General features: G+C 44.3%; 1 protein-coding gene across 1 annotated transcript in view; it reads right to left on the minus strand.

Moving 5' to 3' along the window:
- The window catches only part of Melk (maternal embryonic leucine zipper kinase), a 75,070-nt gene extending 73,977 nt beyond the window's left edge, over window positions 1-1,093 (minus strand). Inside the window, exon 1 of the mRNA XM_076935051.1 lies at window positions 1,039-1,093. The gene's annotated coding sequence lies outside the window, so the exon portion shown is untranslated. The remainder of the gene's footprint in view (window positions 1-1,038) is intronic.
- Window positions 1,094-10,743: the final 9,650 nt, after the last annotated feature.

Genomic DNA, 10,743 nt, shown 5'->3' on the forward strand with positions numbered 1-10,743 from the left:
TTGGTATGTGCAGGTGCTAGTGAAGATCCGAAGAGGGTGTTAAATTCCCGGATGATGGAGTTACAGGCAGTTGTCAGCCACCCAGGTTGGGTGCTAGGAACCTAACTCAGGCCCTCTGCATGAGCAGTATGCACTTAAAAAACTATTTTCCTGCATGTATGTATGTTTACCACATGCATGCCTAGTACCCAAGGAGGCCAGAAAAGGGTGTGGGTTTCCTGCATCTTGAGTTAGAGATGCTATAAGCCCACATGTAAACGTTGGCAATTAAACCTGGGTCCATTGCAAGAACAGCAACTGCTCCTAACCCCTGGGAAATTTCTCCAGCCTCAGAAAGATTTATTTTGACTCACAGATATCAGTCTGTGGAGACGTGGCTCCATCACTTCTGAGTCTCTGGAGTCAGGAAGCAGAATTCCTGGATAAGAGACAGGTTAGGGAGCAAAACAACTCACTTTATGGTGGCCAAGAGTCAAGAGAAGGAAGAAACTAGAGGGCAGACACACCGGCCACACTGTGTGCTCCGTGAGCCGCATCCTCCTAGTAACCCATTCAATTATGAAGTCACCACACAATAGCACCACCAGGCTCCCCACAAATGCTCTTTAGGGGGGACGTTTCCCATTCAAACCCTAAAACTGCTATTTACTACTTAGCCCACACAGTGACCTAGAAGTAGAGCAGGGAAACAGAGATGAAAGAAAAGGTTCCTTGTCAGGGAACTGCATACTTAGACGATCATCAGCAAGCTCACACTTGCTGATCATGCTGAAAGACTGAAGATACCAAATACTGGCACATGTGGAGTAACCAGAATGCTCCTATGCTGTTGAGAGGAACACAAGATAAGACAATGACTTAGATAAACTGTTAAGTATTTCTACTGAACTTAAACATTTACTTACCCAGTAAACTTAGCAGCCACCCTCCCAGGAAATATGAACACATCTCTCTGTCTTAGGGTTTTACTGTTGTGAACAGACATCATGACCAAGGCAATTCTTTATAAAGGATAACATTTAATTGGGGCTGGCTTACAGCTTGAGGTTCAGTCCATTATCATCAAGGCAGGAAGTATGGCAGCATCCAGGCAGACATGGGGCTGGAGGAGCCGAGAGTTCAACATCTTGATCTAAAGGCAACCAGGAGAGACTGTCTTCTGCAGGCAGCTAAGAGGAGGCTCTCTTCCATACTAGGTGAAGCTTGAGCTCTAGGAGCCCTCAAAAGCCACACATTGACATATTTCCTCCAAGAAGGCCACACCTATTCCAACAAGGCCGCCCCTCCTAAAAGTGTCACTTCTCATGGGCCAAGCATATTCAAACCACCACACCCTCACAATGTTGAATGATGTTCACATTTCTTTACTGTACTTAAAACGTGGAACCAATCTAGCGAGGAGACGGGTAGACATATTCACACAATGAAATACTACTCACCCATGAAAAGGAACTATGATCTCATACAAATGCATATGAATCAAAAAGCCATGCTTGGTGAGGGCAGCATGACAAAGGCTGGTTCTGTAGGATTCCATCATCATGACATTCAAAGGGGTACAACTGACCAGAAATCAGAGCAACTATTTTCTGGGAGGTAGAGAGAGTGGGTATGTAAGTGGGGTGAGAGAACTTTTGGCTCTGTGTGTATGTGTGTGTGTACATGTGCATGTTTGCATGCATGTGTGTGTACATATGTGTGCCCATGGAAGCAGGAGGTCAAACTTAGGTGCCATTCCTCAGGAGCAATCTACCATGGGTTTTTTGTTTTGTTTCTTTTTTATTTTTATTGATTTGTTTTTATTACTTTATGTATGTATTGCAAGGACACTGATGATCCTCCCAAGTTCTGGGATTACTGCTATATACCACCACACCCAATTTTATGCAGCCTGGGACTGAACCCAGGGCCTGATGCGTGATGCTAAGCAAGTCCTCTATCAGTGGCGCTATGTTCCCAGCCCTCCACTATACTGCGGACAGTTTAATGTAGAATACCAATTGTATTAATTAGGGCTATGTGTTAGCTAATAAATTGCTGTGGAAGAAATTGCTCTGCAATGTGAGTTGCATTAAAACAATCACTGGTATTTATTTTATTTCATAACTCCTGTGGGTTGGGGTATTAGACAGGTCACACAGCTACAATACCTTGCCTCTGCTCCATGCTGCCTGGGATTTTGCTAGAAAAACCTTGAAGGCTGGGGACTGGAGCCACCTCAAGGCTCCTTCACTTACATCTTGTGACTTAACTGATGCTGTCAGCTGAGACCTCACCCGGGGCTATCGGTTACGCTCTCTGCATATGCCCTTGTCAAACAGTTTCCTGACAATCTGGGTTGAGTTTTGGAAGCAATGGTCAAGTGATAAGATAGTGAAGGAACCTGGGCCTTTTTATGCCTCAGCCTCTGAAGCCTCAGAGGATCAAATACTGTACTGGTTACAACCATTGGGAGCCTGACCTACTTAAGAGGTGTGACCACAGAACCCAACTATTGAGGTATCAGTGGAACTGCAAGAAAGTCACATGGAATGGTAGATAAATTGGTAGAGCTGTCTTTCTTTCTTTTTGTTTGTTTGTTTTGTTTTGTTTTTGTTTTTGTTTTTGTTTTTGTTTTTGTTTTTTTCGAGACAGGGTTTCTCTGTGTAGCCCTGGCTGTCCTGGAACTCACTCTGTAGACCAGGCTGGCCTCGAACTCAGAAATCCACCTGCCTCTGCCTCCCAAGTGCTGGGATTAAAGGCGTGCGCCACCACTGTGCAGCTGGTAGAACTATCTTTGACAAGCACAATGAATCTACAGATCCTTGTTGTTTCATGCTACAGAGAACCCAAACCTAAACTAGCTTCAACAGAGGAAATGTATTAGCTCACATACATAGAAACCCAGTGGTAGTGCCAACTCCAGAGAAGGCTCAAACTATGTCCTAAGAACAATTTCCTTTCATCTGTGGCTCCAGCTTTCTCTACTTTCTCTATACTGCATTGGACTTCAGGAGAGAACCTCAAGGAGCCAAGAGGCTGCCATTGCTCCAGCCATATACCTTGTGTTGCTCAATTACCGCTGAAAAAGAGATGTGTTCTTCTCTTTCCAGGGCATAACTCACACAGATGTCTTGCAGAGTGGATTTCTTTAGCTCTGATTGTCCTGACTCGCTCTTGGGCTCAATATTGAAAAGATCACTGTTCATAAGGGAATGTTCATGTGAATTAGCTTAGGCCCTCCTTAGTCATGTTCCCATCTCTGAAACCAGGAACAAGGTTAGCCAGCACAGATGTAAATCATAAGTCTGTAACAGAGATGATGTCAGCTACAGGAACACCACGTTTACCAGGAGCTGCCAGCAGAAGGTTATTTTTCTAACATGTCAAGATCCATACAGTTCCAGGTGTTAATCCAGAGTCTGAAAAACTGTGAATCTCTTGATCTTTTCACCTCTCTCGTGGATGGATGCCCAGTCATCATGTGTGCTTCGTGCCCTGTGCTTTGTCACTGCTTGTTTTAAGGCGGCTGGGCTAGTGAGGGTGGGTGGGGCAGGCAAATGAGAAAGAGTCAGGAATGTGAGCTGGGTGTTCAACCCACGTCAGTCGCCGCCCATGGAAATGTGTCAGCTTCGTCTGAACCATGCCTTGGCAATGTCTCTTCAATAGCAAAACAGGGTGGGGGAACTTACTGTAAGAAGGTCACTTCCCCAATGTCTTCTTATTCTCAAGAGTTCTTTTTTTCTCCTGCAGGAAGTTAGTGATAAAAGGAAACCAAACCCCACTGTCTTCTTAGTAATAATTGTCGAGTTCTGTAGAAATTTAATTCCTTTGGTTTTTTTTCTTGAGATAAGGTATCCTGTAGCCAAGGCAGGCTGGCCTTGAACTCCTGGACTTTCTGCCTCCATCTCCCAAGTGCTGGTGTCACAGGTATGTCCCACCACACAAGACTTTCCGCTATTTTCTTGTTGGGTTTGTACTTTGCTGTGTTGATTGTGGTCTCCCTTCGTTGACTCTCTGGTTATTCAGACTCTATTTGTTTAGCCTTTGTGAAGCAGGACCCTCTTTTCTCTGCTTTTCACATCTCTGATCATACCATTTGCATCTGAGAAGTTAAACTGCCGCCATGCAGAGGACCATCACCTTCTGGTCCCCACCATGCACCCTCCTCTTCTGTTTTGATTTCTCCTACGTGTGTATGCATGCCTTCAGTGCACATGGAGGCCAGAGGACTTGGTTTTCTCCTTCTATTGTTTATGTGGGTTCCAGAATTTAAACTCAGGTCATCACCTTTACCCTCTGACCTCTGAGCCATCTCTCTAACCCAATACCCTTAGGTTTATGTTTCTTAAATTAGTTCCTCCTCACATCTATTATTGTTGTTGTTGTTATTATTATTATTATATTGGTGGTTTTTTTTTTTTTTTTTTTTTTTGATACAGGGTTTCTCTGTGTAGGCCGGGCTGTCCTGGAACTCACTCTGTAGACCAGGCTGGCCTCGAACTCAGAAATCTGCCTGCCTCTGCCTCCCAAGTGCTGGGATTAAAGGCGTGCGCCACCACTGCCTGGCTATATTGGTGTTTTGATTGCATGTATGTCTATGTAGGGTGTCAGATCCCCTGAAACAGGAGTTACAAACAGTTATAAGCTGCCATGTAGGTACTGGGAATTGAACCCTGCCATGTAGGACTGGTCCTCTGGAATTCAGCCACTTCTCTTAATTCAGTCATCTCTCTAGGCCCTCGAATTTATAAATTTGTGGGGCAGGGGATGTGCCAAAGCTACTGTGGAGATCAGAGACAATTTGGAGGGATTGATCAGCTTTCTCTTCCCACCATGTGGATTCTGAGGGCAAAATCCAGGTTGTCAAACTTAGCAGCAAGTATCTTTCTTTGCACACTGAGCCATCTCACCAACCCTCCCCTCACCCCCATCACCACCACTACCCATTTTTGGAGACAAGGTGTATTGTGGTCTAAGATGGCCTTCAGATTGCTATAAAGCTGAGGATGACCTTGAACTTTGGATCCTCTAGCCTCTCTTTCCTCGGTACTGGGCTTATAGGCTTGAGCCACCGGCACACAAAACAAAAAGTTTAAATACTCAGCAGCTGGCAATAGAGCTCAGGGCTTCATGTTTCCTGGGGTAAGTATTTCACCAACTGAACTATATCCAGCCCCATTTTATTTATATTATAAGAAAACTTAAGGGTCTGTGCATAGTCACACATGCCTGTGACCCCAGCCCTTAGAAGGTGGGGCAGAAGGAGCAGTAATTCAAAACTAGCCTGGGTTGTGACAGTTTTAACCACCATGGTCCATATGAGCTCTCTGCAAAGAAAGAAGCAGGGGAGGGCAGGAGGAGGAGGAAGAGGAGGAAAAGATGGAGAGGAGGAGGAGGAGGAGGAAGAGAAAAAATGAAAAGGAGAAAGAAGAGGAGAAAAAAGAAGGAAGGAAGGAAGAAAAAGAAAGGGAAAAGGAAAACCACAGATTGCTACTTTTCTTGTAAATTTGGTCCATCCCTGTGTTGTTCAGTAGTGGTTTTCTTTAGGTAAATAGCTAAATAGACATGTCTTGCCTCAGATTTGTTTTGCAGTATGAATAATGCATGTTCTGCGTTCCTGTGGCTCGCACTTGCCTGTTGTCTCTTCCTAAAGGTTATGTTTTCTGTTTCTGCTCACTCATATGTTGCATACACTCAACTCAAACACACACTTGACTTCCGTCTAGTGCACACATGGATTCTCTTGATGCACCGTGCTTATTAGTTTAAATGCCACTGGTTGAGCACGCAGGGAGTTTCATGACAGAAAGCCCTACAGAGTGCTTGATATGCTTCATGAAGGAGACAGAAAAGCTGAACCATAGCAAATGACTTCAGGCTCCAAGACTCCATCGCCCACAGGGAATACCCAGTTTATTAAGCACAGTCCTGCACTCATTCTCCTGAGCTACACACCACTCATTCTAAGCGCTGGAAAGTCAGCAGGTGCCTGATAAACATGGCTCTTGGTTTAAGATACAAGTGCTAGTATTGTCTAGAACTTCACATTTGGCTTACCGTCTTCTTTTCCTGTCACTTTCTAACATGCATCCCAAACCCTCCACTATGCATTGGCCTGTTCTCCAGACTCTGTTGTTTGCATAGCCTTTATTATGTTCATTTTCTCTTTCTTGAACTCTGTGTTGTGCTGTGTGTGTGTGTGTTTATGTGTGTGTGTGTGTGTGTGTGTGTGTGTTTTCTAGAACTAATGGTAGAACCCAGGGCCTCGGTAAGCACGCTATCATAGAACTGTATTCACAATTGTAGTACTTTTTCTATCCAAAGTATAGGATAGCTCTTGGTAACACATCCCTGACCCTGACTTGGGTCCAGGCAATTGTTGATCTCACACAACACTTACAGTGGAAAAAGACACACCAGAACATTCATTCTATCTGTGTGGGTTTGTGCCAGAGTAAAAGAGAAAAAGGAGAATGACAAGCCCCATTTTGTCATGTCTCCTTTCAGACTCAACAGTTACCTAAGCCACTGTCCCATTAAAGGAGGTCCCTCCATAAGAATACATGAAACAGGAGCTGGAGAGATAGCTCAGTGGTTAAGAGCACTGACTGCTCTTCCAGAGGTCCTGAGTCAATTCCAGCAGGCATATGGTGGCTCACAACCATCTGTAATGGGATCTGATGCCCTCTTCTGGTGTGTCTGAAGACAGCTACAGTATACTCATATATACAAAATAAATAAATCTTTAAAGAAAAAAAAAAAAGAATACATGAAACCCTGGTAAGGTTCTGTCCTCAGCAAGGTCTCTGAGATACTTGCCTTTGTCCTCATTACAGTCAGGAATTCCTCTGAATTAAAACATGCACTCCAGTGTTATACACACCCTCTGTGCTGGGAGACAGCATCTTTTCAGAATCCTGCAGGACTGAGAAAGGATGCATCGAGACTCACCCATGCCAGATGCAGCTGGTCCCAGAGTGAGTGAGAGGTGGCAAAATGTCATGAATGGATTCAGAGCCAGCTAAAACCAGCCTTTGGTTCAGTATCACCTGCCACCATTTACTCTGAGAATCCTTGTGGCTTTTGTGTTGTTACTGTTGTTGTTGATGTTTTGGTTTTGTGAGGGGGGCATGTTTATGTACATGTGTATTTATATGCATGGGTATCCATGTAGGGGGTGCATACAGATGTGGAAGCCAGGGGACAACTTCTGGGGTCATTCTGCAGGCAGCACCCATCCTATTTCTTTCGAGACAGTATTTCTCAGTGGAGTTGCTCTTTCCAGCTCTGCTAGGCTGGGTAGCCAGCATGCCCCAGAGATCTGCATGACTACACTTTCCCAGCACGGAGAATATAACAGAGCATCACAGCACCCAACTTTTGGACTTGGGTATGGGGATAAAACTCAGGTCCTTGTGCTTGTAATGCACACATTTACTTGTGTGTCTGTGTCTGTGTGTGTGTGTATGTATGTATGTATACAAGCCACTTGCTCATGTGCAAGTCAGAGTATAACTTACAAGAATTGGTCTTCTCCTTAGACCACGTGAGCCTCAGGGATCAAACTCAGATCATTCAGCTTAGCAGCAAACACCTTTACCTGCTGAGCCATCTCGCTGGTCCCTGGGGGGTGGGGGCACGTTTTGTTTTTTCTGCCTATGTAGTTCAAGCCAGTCTCAAAAGTGTGATCCTCTTATCTCAGCCTCCTGGGTATAGAATTATAGGCATGCTACCACTCCTGGTTTTATGTGGTACTGGGAATTGAACCCAGGGCTTTATGCATACCAGGTAAACACTTTGTCAACTGAACTACATCCTCAGTTCATGGCTACTCTTCTTATTCCTATGAAAGAACAAAAGCAAGCAAGCAAACAAAAAACCCTGGTAAAATCAAATTAAGAAAGGCTGTGGCAAGATGGTTCAGTGGGTACAGAAAACCGGCACGAAGCCTGAGAACCTGAGTTTAATCCTCAGTACCCACATGGTAGAGAAAGAGAACTGGCTCCTGAAAGTTGTTCTCCAGCCTCCACGGGAGCACTGTGGGTTATATCCTCTCCTGCACACACACATAGAGATGCAAAATAAATAATGTGAAAATAAATAAATGCTAACAGAGGAAGGAGGAGGGGCTCATTTTGGCTCACAGTTTAAAGTCCTCAGCCCACGATGGCACAAGAGGCACGGTGACAGAAGAGTGAGGTCACATTGCATCCACAGACAGGAAGCAGAGAGATGGATGCTGGCCCTCAGTTCCTTTCTCAGTAAGGGAGCCCAGCCCATGGGAATAAATGTTATAAAATACGATGTGGCGGCGGGGGAATGGGGGTATTGGTGGGCCCATGCCAATGTATGCCCCTGAGAAATCACACCATGCAACAGGTCAGGTATAAGGAAGCTTATTGGGGAGTGGAGGGGAGTGAGAACCTGAGAAATGGGTAGAGGCAGATGAGTAGACATGTAGACAGGCAGACATATTTTATACACAGTCCACACCGGGCACACCTGGCGCCAGCAGCAAGTGATGACATAACCAGTTGCTAGGTCCCTGGGAGGAACCCTAGTGGAATCCACTGTTAGCTAACACCAAACACATCCAAGAGAGGGCTTTCTTCCTTAGGAAATACCATCATCACAGACAACTTGAACTCACTATGTATCTGAAAATAACCTTGAATTCCTGATCTTCCTACCTCTCTCTCCAAATACTGAGATTATAAGTCTAAGCAACCATGCCTGGCTGCCTGGCTCTAATGGACTTTGTAGACTTTGATCAACCCATCTCAAATGATATGAACTCTCTTCTGCAGTACTTGACAATGATCAGAGGATTCCTGTGTTTTCTCAGAATTCATTCTGCAAATATTAATGATTGAGATAAGGATAAAAGAAGAAAACATTAAATGCTAGCATTCCAGATTCTTCTTTCAGCTTCTTGCACCTGCTCTCTAACCAGAAAAAATAACAAACCAAGAATAGAAACTGGTGTGGTGCTGCAGGCCTGGAATTCTAGCACTTGGAAGGTTAGGCAGGAGGATCAGAAGTTCAAGGTCGTCCTTGTCTATATATGACAAAATTCAAGGCTAACCTGGACTGTATGAGACCCTATCTCAAAAAAACAAAACCAAAAACAAAAGGTGCTGGGAGATGGCTTTCAGTGAGTACAGTGTTTGCTTCACAGGCACAAAGACCTGAGTGTAGATTCCTCAGCATCCGTGTAAAAGTCATGCATGGCCTGTGTGCATGTTCCCCAGCACAGGGTGTGGATCCTGGGGGCTTAGAGGTCAGACATAATAGCCAAAATGGAGATCTTGTGGTTCAGTGAGAGACCCTATCTCAAAAAACATAAGGTAGAGAAATGATTGAGGAAGATACCCCAATGTCAATCTCTGGCCTCCACACATACCAGCAGAGGTGAACTCCCTTACATACGCAAGCACAGGCATACAGCACACAGACACAGACACAGACACACACACACACACAGACACACACACAGACACACACAGAGACACATATACAAGCTGAAGCTACAAGTAGGCCTGAAGTGTTTCATGAGGAGGGGGAAAAGTAAAAGTACGGCAGGGTACATTGTAATCTTAGCACTGAGGAAACTGAGGCAGGAAAAGCTTGAGTTCAAGGCTAACCTGAGCTACACAGGAGACCCTGTCTTAAAATATGGGAGTTGGGGTGGTGGTAAAGAAAGAAACTCTAGAAAAATAGCTTTGCCCTGAAAACTCTCATGAAACGATTGCGTGCTTTATAATCCAGTTATTTGCCTTTATTTGGTGGTGGGAGGGGTGAGACTAGGTCTCTGCATAGCCCTGGCTGTCCTGGAACTCACTACATAGACCACAATGACCTTGAGCTTGCTGAGATCCTTAAATCTCCTGCCTCTACATTCCGAGTACTGGGATTAAAGGCTTGTGCTACCACACTGCCTTAGTAAAGGCTTCTATTGCTGGGAAGAGACCCCATGACCCCAGCAACTCTTATAAAGCCAACTCTTATAAAGGCAGCTGTTAGCTGGGCAGTGGTGGTGCACGCCTTTAATCCCAGCACTTGGGAGGCAGAGGCAGGCGGATTTCTGAGTTCGAGGCCAGCCTGGTCTACAGAGTGAGTTTCAGGACAGCCGGGGCTACAAAGAGAAACCCTGTCTCGAAAAACCAAAATAAATAAATAAATAAATAAATAAATAAATAAATAAAGGCAGCTGTTTTTCTTAAAAAAAAATATATATATATATATATATATATATATATATGTGTATCTATCTATATATCTTTATACCTATATATAGGTATATAAAGATATAGATAGATATAGATATATCTATAAATATAGAGATAGATATAGATATATCTATAAATATAGATATAGATATAGATGATATAGATATAGATATGCTCTCTTCAGACACACACCAGAAGAGGGCATCAGATCCCATTACAGATGGTTGTAAGCCACCATGTAGTTGCTAGGAATTGAACTCAGGACCTCTGGAAGAGCAGTCAGTGTTCTTAACCACTGAGCCATCTCTCCAGCCCTAGAGTTCCTTTCTCAAAAGTCAAAACAAAATGGATGAAACCTAAAAAACAACTCTTAGTTACTCTTCTATTACAGTGATAAGACACCATGACCAAGACAACTTATAGACGAAAACATTTAATTTGGGACTCATAGTTTCAAGGGTCAGAGTCCTTAACTACCATGCAGGGAGTGTGGCAGCAGGCAGGCAGGCATGGTGCCGGAGCAGCAGCTGAG

The sequence above is a fragment of the Arvicanthis niloticus genome, chromosome 5 (genome assembly GCF_011762505.2).
Source record: "Arvicanthis niloticus isolate mArvNil1 chromosome 5, mArvNil1.pat.X, whole genome shotgun sequence".
In the NCBI taxonomy this organism is placed as follows: Eukaryota; Metazoa; Chordata; class Mammalia; order Rodentia; family Muridae; genus Arvicanthis; species Arvicanthis niloticus.